Source organism: Prionailurus viverrinus, chromosome B1 (assembly GCF_022837055.1).
Source record: "Prionailurus viverrinus isolate Anna chromosome B1, UM_Priviv_1.0, whole genome shotgun sequence".
NCBI lineage: Eukaryota > Metazoa > Chordata > Mammalia > Carnivora > Felidae > Prionailurus > Prionailurus viverrinus.
The window spans coordinates 79989445-80006756 of NC_062564.1; positions in this window are offsets into that span (position 1 = coordinate 79989445).

Genomic DNA, 17312 nt, shown 5'->3' on the forward strand with positions numbered 1-17312 from the left:
GACTGAGGCACCCAGGTGCCCCAATAATGTGAAATTTTTAAAGGATAAGTACAAAAGTGCCCCCATAAATGTATTATTTTAGTATTTCTAAACTTGAGCTCTGGGTCTACTGGTTAATACTTAAGCTCTGGCACTATTAAAGTTAATAAATTATAGAGAACTGGATGGTTTTAAAATCAGTTTACCACCCGTATATTTATGGTTATTTGTCACTAAAAGAAACCAGGTTTTGGTTTTTGTATTTATTTATTTATGTATTTATTTTCTAAATTAATTAATTATTTTTAATTTACATCCATTATTTTAGCATATAATGCAATAATGTTTTCAGGAGTAGATTTCAGTGATTCATCCCCTATGTATAACACCCAGTGCTCATCCCAACAAGTGTCTTGTAGTTACTTTTTGTAATGTTTATTTATTTTTAAGGGAGAGGGTGCAAGCAGGGGAGGGATGGAGAGAGAGGGGGACAGAGGATCTGGACTCTGCACTGAGAACAGAAAGCCCGATGTGAGGCCTGGACTCATGAACTGTAAGATCATGATCTGAGCTGAAGTTGGACGCTCAACTGACTGAGCTACCCAGGCGCTTTAACCAGGTTTTGTTTTAAATGGACATCTACTTCCTCTTCTTCTCAAAGTTCCAAAAAAATAAAAAATCTGCTTTATAAGAGAATAAAACTAAAAAATCACTGGAAAGAAAGGAAAAGTATCATCAGCAAACCAGAAGATTTGGGGAATTCCTGACCAATAGAAAGCAAAAGGTGTTGAATTGATGGAAAAAGCTGAACAGTAGAAAAACAAAACAATGGTAATGGCAAGGAGTTTAAGGGTATTTATTGGTAGAACTTAGAGAAATGCCCAATGGCAAGTCAGAGCCATCTTCATAGGCATGTAACCTGTATAGTGGCATAATGCCCCCATGCTTAGAAGTGACCTCCACTTGGTTTAATGGTCTGTCATTGTCGGGAAATTCTTAGTAATTTTTAAACAAGGGACCCTGCATTTTCATTTTGCACCAAGGCCTACAAATCATATACTGGGTCCTACTTGCTAGTACTATTTTTCCATGCCCTAAATTGGGCTGTGGGAGCAGTTGCTTTACCCTTAGGCCCAAGTTAATAACTGCTTTCATCCAACAAGAGGCTTGCATGAGGCTCCAGGAGAGAGGTTACTGAGAAAAAAGTAGCATAGAATTTAAGATAACTCTGGACATCTAAAACAAAACAAAATGAAGAAGAGGGGCGCCTGGGTGGCTCAGTTGGTTGAGCGTCCGACTTCGGCTCAGGTCACGATCTCGCGGTCCGTGAGTTCGAGCCCCACGTCAGGCTCTGGGCTGATGGCTCAGAGCCTGGAGCCTGCTTCCGATTCTGTGTCTCCCTCTCTCTCTGCCCCTCCCCCGTTCATGCTCTGTCTCTGTCTGTCTTAAAAATAATAAATAAATGTTAAAAAAAAATTTAAAAAAAATGAAGAAGAAGAGGAAGGGAAAGGGAGGAGAGGTAGAGGAGAAAGTTTTCAGGGGTAAAATACACTAAACAGTCATAATTTGATATTTGGAAGAGTTCTTGGCTAATCACCCATGTTGGTTGCCTGGAAACACAACTCTGTCCACCTCTCTACTGTCAGTTTTCAAAGGAGAGACCACAGGAGAAGTGGGCCTACACAAATAGAGAGAAAATCTGTTTCAGTTCCTGGTGTTAACCTGTATCATCCATTATTGATAAATGTGAATAGGTAACAGTTCATCAGACATAAGAGGAAAGCAAAAAAATGTGAAATGGAAGATCAAAGTTGAAATAATAATTGATTATGGAGTAAACATAATCCAGAGAACAAAAGAGAATTTTAAAAATTCTAAATACTATCCACAGAGATATTTAAGAAAATATTGTACCCATCAGAAAAAACAAGGCTGCCATAAAAGGAGACAGCAGAGTTCAAGAAAGAATATACAGAAATTTAAAAAAGAATGGTGAAATTAAAAAAAAAAAGTATAGACTAGCTGAATTACCAAATTGATGGGGAAAAAGATCAAGTTGATAGCCTAAAAGATAAAATGAGATCATTAGAATTGAGAGCTGAAAAGAAAAAGAGAAGAAGAGAATGGAAAATAGGAGATAACTTTTCCTTTAACTCTTCTATCTTAAATAAAGTTAAAAAAATAATAACCCATTTCTGTAAATTTTAAGACTCTAGTTTTTGGATGGACTCAGCAGGGCTCACAGAGGCCCCAGCTATGAAAACAAACAAAACAAAAACAAATGAGAAAACAACATTTTAATCTGTTTTGTTCATAGTTTTATCACTTGAACTCTTGTATCACTTGTTTCAGTAAAAATTTGTTCAATGAATGAACAGATTAAAATATTTCATGCAGCCTCAAAATTCTAAGGAAAAGGAGAAACATCTCAAATGTGACCAGAGAGAATTAAAAAAGAACAGGTTACCTCAAATGAATAAGCATTTAATTGTTAGTAGATGTCTCTTCCACAATGATGGGTACTGAATACAAGCAATACTGTCAACATTTTGAAGGAAAAGAATTTGTACCTAACATTTATTACGAGTCAAATTATTCCGGTATGAAGGAAAAATAAAGACATTTCCAGTGCTTGTAAAAGAAAGACATTTTCTTCCATCTGAAACAATTACCCAAGGATATTCACCAGTTAAAAAAACAAAAACAAAACAAAACAAAACAAAACAAAAACTTAAGAGGAAGATACAGAATCCAGGAATGGTAGAGACCAGAAGTCCAATGTAAAGCAATTACAGGAGGGCAGTTGCATAGAGGCTTAGAAAGCAGTAGTTCATAATGGAGAGGAACTGCCTGACAGGGTAGGGAGGCATCAGAACAAAGAGGCTACAGGGTATAATGCCAAAAGCAGAGTTGGGGAGGGATGGTGACAAGATGTCAGCTGGAAGGTGAAATAAGTCAGGAAATAGTATAGTTTGGAGATATTTATAGTTTTGTGTATGGTTTCTGTTTATTAATTCTCCCTATGAGCACCTGCCACAACAGAGGATATGGGCAATTAATGTTGTCCAAAGAAGAGCCACCAATATGGTCTAGACAAGAATTTCTTTGTGCCTTTCTCTAATACCTCCTATTCCTTCCCCTGCTCCTGGATGATCGAGCAGCAGGAAGGGAAGAGAAGGAGTGAGACCATTCTGCCTCTCTCCACTGCTGCCCTGAGCTGGACCAGGCCTGACCTGGAGGAAGGGAAAAAGTTTTAAAATGGACAAGAGGTGAAAATTTTGGTTCAAACTGGAGTAACATTTCAAAATCCAAAAACAAGACTTTTCTAATAAAAGTGGCAGGATAGCTATGAGATCTGTTTGGGATATTGGTTAAAGTATGAAGAGGACAAATCTGATGCAGCATTATTTTAGAATGTAGGTTTTATTACTATTCAAATATGGTAAGGCAAACAGAGCAGGAGATGATTGACATTGAAAAGACAGTTTGTTGTACTTACAACCCCCAAGAAGAGGGACCCTGCCACACCATGCAGGGCACACAGAGAAGCACAGTGTCCATCAGCAGGCTGAGGGAAGGGGTAAAATGTGGCCTGAGATTCATTGTGGTTTCTGTGGGAAGGGAAGGGTGAGGAATGATAGGTTTAGAATTGGCTACCTTTAATAATTTTTAAATTTTTCAGCTTTTTAAAAAGTTTTTCAATGTTTATGTATTTGTTTTCAATATATGAAATATATTGTCATATTGTTTTCCATACAACACCCAGTGCTCATCCCACAAGGTGCCCTCCTCAATACCCATCACCCACCCTCCTCTCCCTCCCACCCCACATCAACCCTCAGTTTGTTCTCAGTTTTTAAGAGTCTCTTATGCTTTGCCTCTCTCTCACTCAAACCTCTTTTCAATGTTTATGTATTTATTTTTGAGAGAGATGGAGAGAGAGAGAGTGCATATGCAAGAGAGAAGCAGAGCAGGAGAGTGAGAGAGAGAGAGAGAGAGAGAGAGAGAGAGAGAGAGCAGGGGAGGTACAGAGAGAGAGAGAGAGAGAGAGAGAGAGAGAGGAAGAGAATCCCAAGCAAGCTCCGTGCTGTCAGAGCAAAGCCCAATGCAGGGCTCGAACCCACAAACTGCAAGATCGTGACCTGAGCTGAAAACAAGAGTTGTATGCTTAACCCACTGAGCCACCCAGGTGCCCCTATTTTTCAGCTTTATTAAGATATGTTTGACATAACATTGTGTGAGTTTAAGGTGTAATGTGATGATTTGATACACTTACATATTTTGAAATGATTACCACAATAAGGTAATTTAAAACTTCAAAAACCTCACATAATTACATTTTTTATTTGTGGTAGGAGCATCTACTCTCTTAGCAAATTGCAAGTATAAAATACAGTATTGTTAACTACAGTTACCGTGCTAAACACTAGATCCCCAGAACTTATTCATCTTATAACTGGAAGTTTGTATGCTTTGACTGACATCATCCCCTTCCCCCAACCCTCAGCACCTAGTAACCACCATTCTGCTCTCTATTTCTGTAATTTTGATGTTTTTAGATTGTACAGGTGAGTTATATCATATAATATTTATCTTTCTCTGTTTTGAGTTACTTCACTTAGCACAATGTCCTCAAGGTTCATCATTGTCACGAATGACAGAATTTCCTTCTTCCTCATGGCTAGATATTAATCCAATGTGTATGTATACCACATCTTAATCCATTGATCTGTTTATAGACACTTAGGTTGTTTCCATATTTTGGCTACTGTGAATAATGCTTCAATGAACATGGAAGTGCAGATATCTCCTCAAGATCCTGATTTCATTTCCCTTGGGTATATACCCAGAAATGGGATTGCTGGATCATGTGGTATTTCTATTTTTACTATTTTGAGGAACCTCCATACTGGTTTCCATAGTGGCTGTACCAGTTTACATTCCCACCAACAATGCACAAGGGTTCCCTTTTCTCCACATCCTTAATCTCTTGCTTTTTTTTTTTATACTAGCCATTCTAACAGGTATGAGTGTGAGGTGGTATCTCATTGTGGATATCTTATATCCCTGATGATTAGTGATGTTAAGCATCTTTTCATGTATATGTTGGCCATTTGTGTGTCTTCTTTGGAAAAGTGTCTATTCAGGTCCTCTGCCCATTTTTATAGGAGTGTTTGCTTTTTGGCTATTGAGTTGTATGAGTTCCTTATATACTTTGGATAATAACCCCTTAACAGATATATGGCTTACAAATATTTGTTTTTACCATTCCTTAGGTTGCCTTTTCATTTTGTTGATCATTTCTTTTGCTGTGATAAGCTTTTTAGTTTGATGTAGTCCCACTTCTCTATTTGTGCTTTTGTTGCTTGTACTTTTGCAGTCATATCCAAAAAGTCTTTGCCAAGACCAGTGTCAAGGAAATTTTTCCCAATTTCTTTTCTAGGAGCTTTATGGTTTCAGGTGTTATGTTTAAGTCTTTAACCCATTTCAAGTTAATTTTTGTGACTGATGTAAGATAGAGGTTCAATTTCATTTTTTTGCATGTGATTAACCAGTTTTCCCAACATCATTTATTAAAGAGAATATCCTTTTGCCATTGAGTATTCTTGGCTTTCTTGCCAAATAATAGTTGACCGTATATGTGAGGATCTATTCCATTTAACTGGTTTATATGTTAATTTTTATACTAGTACCATACTGTTTTAATTATTATAGCTTTGTGATGTACTTTGAAATGAGAAAAGAGGATGCTTCCAGCTTTGTTCCTCTTTCTTAGGATTGTTTTAGTTATTTGGGGTCTTTTGTGGTGCCACACAAATTTTAAAATACTTCGTTCTATTTCTATCAAAAATATCATTGAAATTTTGATAGGGATTGTATTGAATCTAAAGATGGCTTTGGGGAATATGGACATTTTAATAATATTAGTTCTTCTGATCCATGAATATAATATATTTTTCCATTTATTTGTGTCTTCATTAATTTCTTCATCAGTCTTATAGTTTTCAGTGTACAGATCTTTCACCTGCTTGGTTAAGTTTATTCCTAAGTATTTTATTGTTTTTGATGGTATTATGAATGGGATTGTTTTCACTATTTCTTTTTCAGATATTTAATTGTAAGTGTATAGAAACACAAACTAATTTATATATGTTGATTTTGTATCCTACAACTTTACTGAATTTGTTTATTAGCTCTAACATTTTTTGGTGGAGTCTTCAGGATTTTCTATATATAAGATCATATAATCTTCAAACAGATATAATTTTACCTCTTCCTTTATGGTTTGGATGCCTTTTATTTCTTTTTCTTGCCTAAATGCCCTGGCTAGGACTTCCAGTACCATATTGATTAGGAGTCATGAGAGTGGACACACTTGTCTTGTTCTTGATCTTAGGGGAAAAGCTTTCAACCTTTCACTGCTGTGTATGGCAGTAGTTGAGGGCTTGTCTTATATGGCCTTTATTATATTGAGGTAATTTTTCTCTATACCCAATTTGTCAAGAGTTTTCATCATAAATGGATGTTGAATTTTTGAAAATGCTTTTTCCACATCCATTGAGATGATCATGAGTTTTCTCTCTCATTCTATTCATGTGGTGTACCAACATTTACTGATTTGCATATTTTGAACCATCCTTGCATCCCAGGAATACATCCCACTTGATTATGCTGTATGATCCTTTTAATATGATGTTGAATTTGGTTTGCTAATATTTTCTTGAGAATTTTTGCATCTATATTCATCAGGAATATTGGTTTGTAGTTTTCTTTTCTTGTACTGTCCCTATCTGACTTTGGTATTCCTGGCTTCATAAAACGAGTTTGGGAATGTTTCCTGCCCTTGAATTTTTTTGGGAGAGTTTGAGAAGGACTGGTGTAAATTCTTTAAATGTTTGGTAGAATATCACCAGTGAAACCATCTGGTCTTAAGTTTTTATTTGCTGGGGAGTTTTTGATTATTGGTACAATCTCCTTACCTGGTATTGGTCTGTTCAGATTTTCTAGTTCTTTGTGATTCAGTCTTGGTAGGTTGTATGTTTCTAGGAAGTTATCCATTTTTTTTTGTAGATTATCCAACATGGTGGTATATAATTGTTTATAGTAGTCTGTTAAGATTCCCCCTATTTCTGGTGTATCAATTGTAATGTCTCCCCTTTCATTTCTAATTTTATCTGAGTCTTCCCAAACTTACTCCCATTACTATTGTGAGCACACATGGGGAGCTGACCACAGGTGGTGTGTGTGTGTGTGTGTGTGTGTGTGTGTGTGCGTGCACATGTGTGTGTAAGGTACATGGAGCACTGGGGATGCCATTTGGGAAGATCTGAGGGCAAGGGGTCCCTGGGATTTGTGGGTGAGCTTCTTGATATAATCTGTGACATGGGTAGTAGGATCTGCTTCTCTTTAATGCCCTCAAGAGTCCCATCTACCTCTTTCCTAGTCACTCCCTACCCCTGAGTCATGTAGCTCATAATTTAACTTGGGTTAGTGAGAAAGAGAAATGGGCCTCATTGGCAGCATCCTGCATAGCTGGGAAAGCCAGCTGTTTACCCACACATTCTCATTTTACTATCCCACCCATGCAGAAAAATCATTCTCTTGGCCCAACCTGTGCTGCCTTGGGGGAGGGCTAGTGCTGATTAAGTCAAACTATTCCTCTTATGTTCTCCAGTGCATCCAAACTTTGATATTTTTTTTCTCCAGTGCTCCAAACTGGAACATCTCTGCTGTAAACCTGGGCTCCACGAAGATCTCTCAACTGTGAGTGATTGTCTAAGACAGTGTTCTCCAGAGCCTCCCAGACCACCACCAAGAGAGGCTGGAGCTGGTTCATGGTCCACTTCAGGGTCCACAGCTGGAACCAAGGTCTGTATGCCTGTTACTCATAGCATAAAGGTGGGTGTGGGATGCAGCAAGACTCCTCCCTGGTCCCTTGGCATATGGTGTTGAATCCCACAAAGACACTTTTGGGAGCCAAAGATACTGTGTATAGATGCCAAATTGTTGAGGTGAGGGAGATATTAATGGACATGTCTTATTTGGCCATATTGCTGCTATCACTCCTAGTCTGAATAATTTTGAAGAGCTCTGGGGTAGGGGTTGTCCCTAGTTGTTTGGCACCTGGCCCTGGGATGAGTAGGGCAGGGGACTAATGGCCTTAAATTGGATAAAGGAGGTGGTTGGGGTATGTGCTATGGATTGATTGGTTTGCATATGAAAGGTGTGCTTGTAGGCCAGTTGTTGGCTATTTTAGTAATTTGCTAACACTGAGAGGGGCAGACCAAACATGTCTGAAGGCAATAGAAGAAGAAAAAAGCTATTCTCTTATTTTGCCCAATTAAGTTTATCCTATTTAGTAAACTGATGAGTTCATATGGTGTCATTTGGGATAGTAGGCCTAGGTTGGGGAGAGAAGATAGATTTTTTTTAAGAGAGGAGAGAACATGAGTGGGGGATGGGGCAGAAGGAGAGAGAGAATGTTAAGTAGGTTCTGCCTTGAGCATAGCGGTCGATCCCACTACCCGGGGATCATGACCTGAGCCAAAATCAAGAGTTGGACGCTCAACCAACTGAGTCACCCAGGCATCCTGGGAAGATAGAATTTAATTTTTCCTTTTATACTTTTATAATTATTATCATGTTCATGTATACCTTTTATAAATCAACAAGTATCATATCAAGAGGAAAGAAAATCCTCAAAAAGAAGTATAAGAAAGAAAAATAAAGGTTGTAGAACGCTTGTTTCTGGGTTTCCCAAAGCAGACCCCCCCCCAAAAAAAACACAATAAAAATTGCTCCTGCATGTATTTGATGAAAATTTTGCACTTACTCTTTCTCCACTATTTAATTTAGCATTGATCAGACTTTCTGCACGGTGGGAAATAGATTTTGTTTTTCTTCTTCCTTTCCTTCTATTGTCTGCTATTTCTCACTTAGATTTTCAATGATCTGAGTACCACTGGAAGTAGGTCTATCATAACTATGGTAATAAATAGGGTTATAATCTTAACCAGGACATTTGAATGTGAAAGTGAGCACTACTAATAATTACACTGGGACGAGCATAAACTGCAACAGTCTTGGTCAAAGTGGGACATATGTTGACCCCAAGCAAGGCTCTCCTTCATTAGATCCCCCTTACTTGAGGGATAAACTTGAATGTCTTCGGAAGGGCACACAGCCCTATATGATCTGGACCCAGGCCATCTCTCATGGAACTCCATGCTCCATTGTATACTTGGGCAAGATGTAACTGCATGTACAGCCACCTGACCCCCTGTACCATCCCACCTGCAAGCTACACTCAACCTTATGCTTGCTTCTAGGACTTTGTCCATGCTCCTTTCCACGTGGAATGAGCTCTCTCTCCCACAGACATCCCTATCCCTACCTTACAATTTAAAAATTTTCCTTCATAAAGGCTTGCATGTCCTCCTGTGTAGCCCTGTGCTACCACGTGGCTTATTTTTATTACCCTCTGTCACAGTGTTTATACTTATCTATGTGGTTCTCTGTCCCTGCACTCGAGTATGTGCTCTTCCAGGGACCAATAGCTGCCTTTGTCTGCTTCTGACACACTACCAGACACTTAGATGTTGTGTCTGAATGAATTAGTAAATGAGTGAAGAATGCACTCCAGATCCACCTTATTAAAAACACAGAGAGTTTTTAGATGGTAGAATAACTTATTTTTGGCTAGCAATTCAGTATATCTACCTGGAACATCCTTTTTACTTTTTCTTTTGATCTTAATGTTATCATTAATATAAAACATGCTAGTCAGAGTAAATAGTTATTTTGAGATATTGGGTTTTGGAAGCATTGTGGTCTGAGGCTTGGTTTTGAAGAGCAGTTCTTTCTCTTATATATCAGTGTTCTTTACTGGTTTCATTTTTTTGACACCCCTTCAGACAGGGTGACTTAAGTCTGGAGTTTTGAGTTTTAGTTATATGTTTTTTGTTTTTTTTTTTCCCCTGACATCTAGCAGTTTGCATTGCAATCTGCTACCCAGAAGCTGAGTTAGCTATGTATAGATATGTGGACACTTCCTGGATTTAGAAGTAGGCTTAGAATTGCTTATGGAAGATGTGAAGACAGGAAAGGAATTATCATAAGAATGATAGAAATAAGTTCTTTCAGTTTATACTAGAGGGATATTGCCATATTGCCCAGTTTTTTTATCACTCAAAGGGAATTTAGAATTCTTCTGATTTAATAGAGTACATAGTCTCCAGAAAGGAAAAAAAAAAACATAAATATCCATCAGTAAGGTGGTAATTAAGTAAATGGGAGCAAATTCATACAGAGGGCTATAATGTAGTCATTAAAATTAATAAGCTAGACCTATAAGTGCTGACGTGGATATAGGTATAAAATATATTAAACAGAAAAATGTAGGATAATGTATAAAGTATGCCACTATTTTTTGTTAAACATATATAAATATGACAAGATACAGACATTCAGCTGTTCAAATTATTTTTTTAAGTTTTCATTTTTAGATAATTGTGGAGTCTCACACAGTTGTAAGAAATAATATAGAGAGACCCCTCCCTTATGCCCTTCACCCAGTTTTGCCCGAGGGTAACATTTTGTATAACTATAGTACAATTTTGCAATCATGAAATTGACCTCAATATAATCCATTGACCTTACTCAGATCAAACTATTTTAATTTACTTTTTATTTTTATGAAAATTATACATATACATGCTAAAAAATTAGTACTAAAGACTTACTACTCTTGAGGACTAAAAGACTTAGTTTCCAATTGTCTATTGCTGTATAACAAACTAGTTCAATATATAATGGATCAAACCAATAATAATTTTATTATATCTCAAGATTTTGTAGATATGGAATTCAAGCAGGGCTTGGCTGGCTAATTTTTCTGTGCCATGTAGCATTAACTGGGTGTGTTTGGCTGGTGTCTGGTCTGGTCTGGTGGTTCCAAGACAGCTTCATTCACATATCTGCTGTTTTGGTGGGGTGGCTAAAAAGTTGGGATCAGCTGGTTACTTCTCTCTTAATTCAGTCTAAAGGCCTCTCCATGTGGTCTTTCAAGGGAGGTAGTTGGTCTTCTTACATGTTGATTCAGGGATTCATGAGACCACAGTGGAAGCTTCTAATCCTCTAAAAAACTAGGACTGGAAATGACAGTGTCAAGTCCACTGGTACATTATTGGTAAGCAGTTATAGGCCAACCCAAATTCACTCATGGAAAGGGGAAATAGACCCTTCCATGGGAGTGCTGTCAAAGAATTTGTGACCATCTTTAATCTTCTATACCTAATAATGAAAAAAGGAAGCCCCTTGCTTTTGCCTCTCTTGATACCTGTCCCCCAGAGGCTACTGCTTTCAAATTTTAGATTGTTTTTACTGGTATTCAACTTCACCTCTTTGAACAATGTGCTCACACCGTCATTTCTGTGGATTTAACAATTTTACATATTATATTTTGGCTTCTTTTCAGGGTAGATGAGGTCTTCTCAATCTCTCCTTCTCTTTCTCTTGCTCTTTTACACACACACGCACACACACACAGTTTCCCTTTTCTATGATTCTAGTGATTCCCACTAGAACAATGTTACAATTTGGACACTATTAGACACTCTACTAGTTCTATCTCATTATTCCCCTGCAGATAAGCTGTTTTCTCAAGCTTTCTCTCCTCCTTCTTTGATTTGGACTGCTTGCTCTAGGCCTGCTGCTGATCTCTATTATTCTGGGAAGTTTCTTGCCTCTCTCCTGTGTTGGAACCTCTGTTTTACTGGATCCTATATTTTCTGTGGTTTTTTTTTGGTTAACTACCTTTTTTTTTTTCATTTGAATTGATCTCTTCTGTCCTCAAAACTCATGTTGGGTTTGTCTTTTCTTTTGGCATTTTTTTTTTAAATTTTTTTTTTCAACGTTTATTTATTTTTGGGACAGAGAGAGACAGAGCATGAACGGGGGAGGGGCAGAGAGAGAGGGAGACACAGAATCGGAAACAGGCTCCAGGCTCTGAGCCATCAGCCCAGAGCCCGACGCGGGGCTCGAACTCACAGACCGCGAGACCGTGACCTGGCTGAAGTCGGACGCTTAACCGACTGTGCCACCCAGGCGCCCCTCTTTTGGCATTTTTAGAAGTCATTTGACTTAGTGGGAACAAGAGGAAAGTAGTAGTGAATGTTTGGGCAACGTTTTCCTGCATGGAAAATAAAGCTCTCTCTTCCCTTCCATGAGTGGGAGATCTGAAGAAAGGTCTTTCTGCTCCTGAGGAGAAGGAACCGATACTATGGGGTCCAAATTTAGTGGATAATCTTGGTTCTACTTATTAGCTCTTAACAACTACCGTGTTGGAAAAAAAGAGAAAAAAGAATTTTTTTTTGTAGTGACAACGGGAGAGGAGAGACATAGGTTTAATTGGGAGAGGCTGAGGATGTGAGAAGTAGTGTGTCTGGAAGTGTAGAGGTCAACACAAATGCTGGGAGAGAAGGGTCACTTCCAGAGAAGTTCAAAGTCACGCTATTGATGTCCTAGTCTTTACTGGGAATTTCATATTACTGGCCTCAAGTGTCCTGGCAGTAAGTCATACAGCCACTGTGGGTATGAAAACAATACCCAGCTAAGTCTCCTTTCCTTGACTCTATGGCAAATAGAGGAAGCTGCACTCTTACTTGTACCCTACATTTGCCGCCAGGGCAACTATAAGATCAAAGGAATCCTTGGATACCTAGTGTGGAGGTTTGTGAGTTGAATAGAACATGCTTGAGCATCTCAAACTGTAACATTAGAAGTGGACACTAGAGCTATATATAACACAGTAGGGTCAAAATTGAAACAATCTAAAGTATGTATTTCTATAATTGATCTTATGTTACTTTGGAGCTACTTAAATTCCTGGTGATTGTAGAAATCAATCATTTAAAGCTTATTATTAGAAGGTAATTTCACCTATTCTAGATTATAGTTTGATTTTTATGGGTTTATATATACCCATATTCAAGCAATTTAAAATTCATAAGCATCACCAGAGTTTTTTCTCCTCTGCAGAGTCTCCCTTCCTTCTCCATATGCCCAAGATGGTGTCTGGGTGCAAGAAGGAGCTTTATCCTTTATGGACAAAGGTTCCTTGCCCTGGTGATATCATTCTGTTTTTCTGTTGATCACCAGTTGAGATACATATTTACCTCTGCAGTGAGTGACTTCTGTCTTCACTGCATCCACTGCTGAAATGTCCAGTTTTGTCCTCTATTGTCTCTCTGGCCTACCCTGTCTAGCCTATGGCCTTTAGTGTCATCTCACCTTTCTATATAGTAACCCAAAGGTAGGCTCTCTGGCTCTTGACTCTTGGCTGGTTTCCATGGCTTTCTCTGGGAGCAAGTAGGAACGTCTATATCTTTTCCACATTGCATGGGAAAGTATGGGAGACTTGAGGATAGCTAATAAAATTCTCCATGTCTAATAGTTCATGCTTATTTCTCAGTAGCTGAAGACATGTTGGTTTAGGTCAACAGGTGCTCCGTGAGACAGTCTGTTCATGTTTTCCAAATAGAAACAGTAGTGTACAAGCCTTTTTCTAAAAAGGGCACAATTTACCAGTTTTAGGCTTGTCTCTCTTCTCTGCCTGATTTCTGTCTCCGCAATCAACCCTTCAACTGGCTAAATCTTAGGGATATGGGGTGGGAGCACTGAAATCCAAGAGAACCCAGGTGGGATGTTCATAGTGTTCCTTCTTAAGCTTTCCTTCTGCTCAGTAGAGGAGCATATATTTTTCCTAATCTGGTAGAATCTTCTGTCATCATGTTTTCACTGGGGACTTTTATTTTAGGTGTTTTCTGCCATCCCTTCCCTTTGGGTGATTAAGCCTTAATTGTGTAAGGAGCTTTAGGGGAAGAAATTCTGGATTATGGAAAAGAAAAATGTTCTGAGAAGCATTGAAAATGAATTTTCTCATTATCTCTTTTGAACCCACTCTGGAGATATGCAATAGCAAATAGAGTCCCATACAGTCCCACCAGTCCCATTTCTGTTCTGTTGTTGGGCCAATCCCATATTTTTTTGGGTTGCTCTTCAATAGTTATAAAGCTCTTTTTTCACAATAACAGTCTCATATCAACAATAAAACGTTCAGGCCATTGTAATAATCAAAACCTCATACTCTTATCTGATTGTCATATAGGTTTCATCTCCCAGAAAGACTTTCTTTGACCATCCTATATTAAAAGTAGCTTCAAGGTAACTTCCTAGGCATTTTTTTCTATTGTATCACCTTGATTTAATTAATTTACTATATACATATTGAGGGCTAACTATGTGTCATCCAGAATTATTTCAGGCATTGTAGATATTACAAAAAATAAGACAGACCAGGTCCTTTATCTAGTGAGAGGTGGCATATAATAGACAAACTTACCAAACTTACAGACTCACTTAAGTTTGATATGTGTTATGCAGAGAATTAAAACCGAATAATATATGATATGGTAGAGTGACTGAGTAATTTACATTTTGTGGTCAGGAAAGGTAATATAATATAATATAAGATAAGATAAGATAAGATGAGATAAGATAAGATATGATATGATATGATATGATATGATATGATATGATATGGTAGAGTGACTGAGTAATTTACATTTTGTGGTCAGGAAAGGTCTGAGGAGGCAACATTTAGGCAGAAATCAGAATGACAACCTTTTATTTGTTGCATGCTGTGTAATCTACCGAGGCAAGAGCTTGTAAAATTGTACATTATGCAGCATAATTCCTAGATGAGAGTACTTGAGTGTAACCACAGTGGTCCCTGGAGTACTGGGACAACCTGGTGGAATGCTGTGTGATCTCACGCATGGTCAGAAGTTATACCGTTATTTTTCCCAAACCAATTCATGGTTCAGTAGAAAATTAAGTTCCCATGACCCTTCTCCATTTTCATTGAAAGAGATTCTGGATGCCAGGCTGATGACAAAAGTGGATGACTGTATCTACTAACCAAGCCCAAGAGGTTGTGCAATTGGTTTAGCAATACAATTGCTGAATATCTGTAGATGACGTAGAATCTGAGAAAGAGGGTCAGTGTGGAGGAAGTAATGAACTCAGGCTCCCTTCTGCCTGATGAATTTTGGGCCCAGGGTAGTTTGGAAATGGAGCACTCAGTGAAGGGGGAGGAGTTAGAAAACAGTCTACCATTTTGTAGATTCTCTATGGACACACAGGGGAAGGCAAGGTAGGCACGTTAGACTGCTTCAGAGCTTAATCTCCACCAGCTACCCTGACTGATAGATTTGGAATGGTGAGAAAGACTCTTTAATGTGGAACAGCTATGTGATTGGGAGATGTTTATAAAATGAAGGCTTTAAGGCACAGTTATGTACATAGTATACATCTCCAGCTTATTGGAAATTTATTTTCTCTGATCGTTTCTATAAGAAAACATAAACATGTAATGAAATGATTTTGTTTTTTTCTTGTGCATTTATTGTATAACTGATGAATGATTTTATGTGTCAATTTTATTTTCACTTTTCAATTTTATTTTCAGTTTTCAATTTTATTTTCACTTTTCTGGCCTAAGGGGTGCTTAGATAGCTGATAAAATGTATTTCTGGGTATGTCTATGAGAGTGTCTCTGAAAGACATTAGCATTTGATTGAGTAAAGAAGATTGCTCTCACCAATGCAGGTGAGCATCACCCAATCCATCAAGGGCTTAGAAAGAACAAAAAAGTGGAGGAAGGGTGAATTTGTCCTCTCTGCTTGAGCTAAGACCTTTGTCTTCTGCTCTTGACCATTGGAGCTTCTGGTTCTCAGGTCTTTAGACTCAGACCAGGACTTATGCAATTGGCCCCCTGATTCTAGGGTCTTTGGACTTGAACTGGATGATAGGATGATGCCATTATTAGTTTTCTTGGTTCTCCAGTTTGCAGACAGCAGATTGTGTGACTTTTTGGCTTCTATAATCACATGAGGCAATTCTTGTAATAAATCTCTTATATATTACTATATATGTATATTCTATTTGTTCTGTTTCTCTGGGAGAACCCATTGGCTGTTAACCTGAAGAAAGTTTAACACTATTATCAAAATCAAAGATAATTTTTCTCTATTTATTTACATACTCTGATTACAGAGCAAGGATCACATGTTCATTATAGAAAAGATTGTACAGGTATGATTTTCACTGGCACCTATAGATAGCCTGGAGTGTGGGTGAGGCCATTCTGAGTCTAGCTATAGGTCAGTCTTCTCTGAGTCCCTCTAGCTAGGAGCTGACTAAAGTGTAGCATTCATTCATACAGGTGCACTTGGTATCTTTCCAGGATGTTCCTGTAAGGTATGATTTAAAAATGATACTCTTCTACCTATAAGAAACAGGCTCTGTTCTTGTCTGTAAGCCTAAAACATATACAAAGGACATTCATGAGTAGGAAGATATACAGTGTAATCTTGTTTGTGGTAACAAAGGACTGGATAAATTAAATAAGATATAGGAAATCACATGCCTGAAGAAATATATGCTATTGATTAGTCAGTGAGGAAGAATCAACCTCCCTTCCATCTTTCCTTTCCTTTCCTTTCCTTTCCTTTCCTTTCCTTTCCTTTCCTTTCCTTTCCTTTCCTTTCCTCTCTCCCTCTCTTCCTTTTTCTTTCACTTGCATATAGTTGACATCCAAAGGTTTTTAGTTTCAAATCTTTCCTTTTAAAGCCTGCCATATCTGACTCCTCAGATCATCTCTGGGAGCTTGATCCATCAATTATCTTCTTTTTTTTTTCTCACACATCCATGATCTCTTCCTTTCACTGGCCTCAATTCTTCCATCTTAATGCTGAGGTTGCTTTTCTCTTAAAGAAACAGAAGCCTTTCCTTTGACCCTGCTGTTTTCTCAAGCTGCCATCCTAGTTCTCTGGTACTCTCATTGTCAAGCCCAGAAAAAGTGGTCTCTGCTTGCTCCCTGCACTTCCCAGTCTCCAGCTGACTAATCTTGTTACCTCTCTTATTGATTTCCAGCTTCATAAATGACTGACACCTTCATCTGTCAGACACTTGGGAGAGGCATATTCTCCTAAGGGCAAGTGTAGTAGTATCCCGTTAGATACACAGAAAAACTTAGAGCTTGAAATGGAGCTCCTAGAGTGTTGGGTGTTAGCACCCAACAGAAAAGCCATGCTCTTTCATAGCCAATGGGACCAAAGTAGAGAGTGGGGAAGTTTGGATGGCCAATTAGTAGAGGCCCATACATCCTAAGAGGCCCTGGAGAGAGAAATTAAGAGTAGCTTCAAATAGGAGCCCTGATGCAGTATGCTGAAGAATCTAATATTTTCAATGTTAAAATTTGCCAATTACAT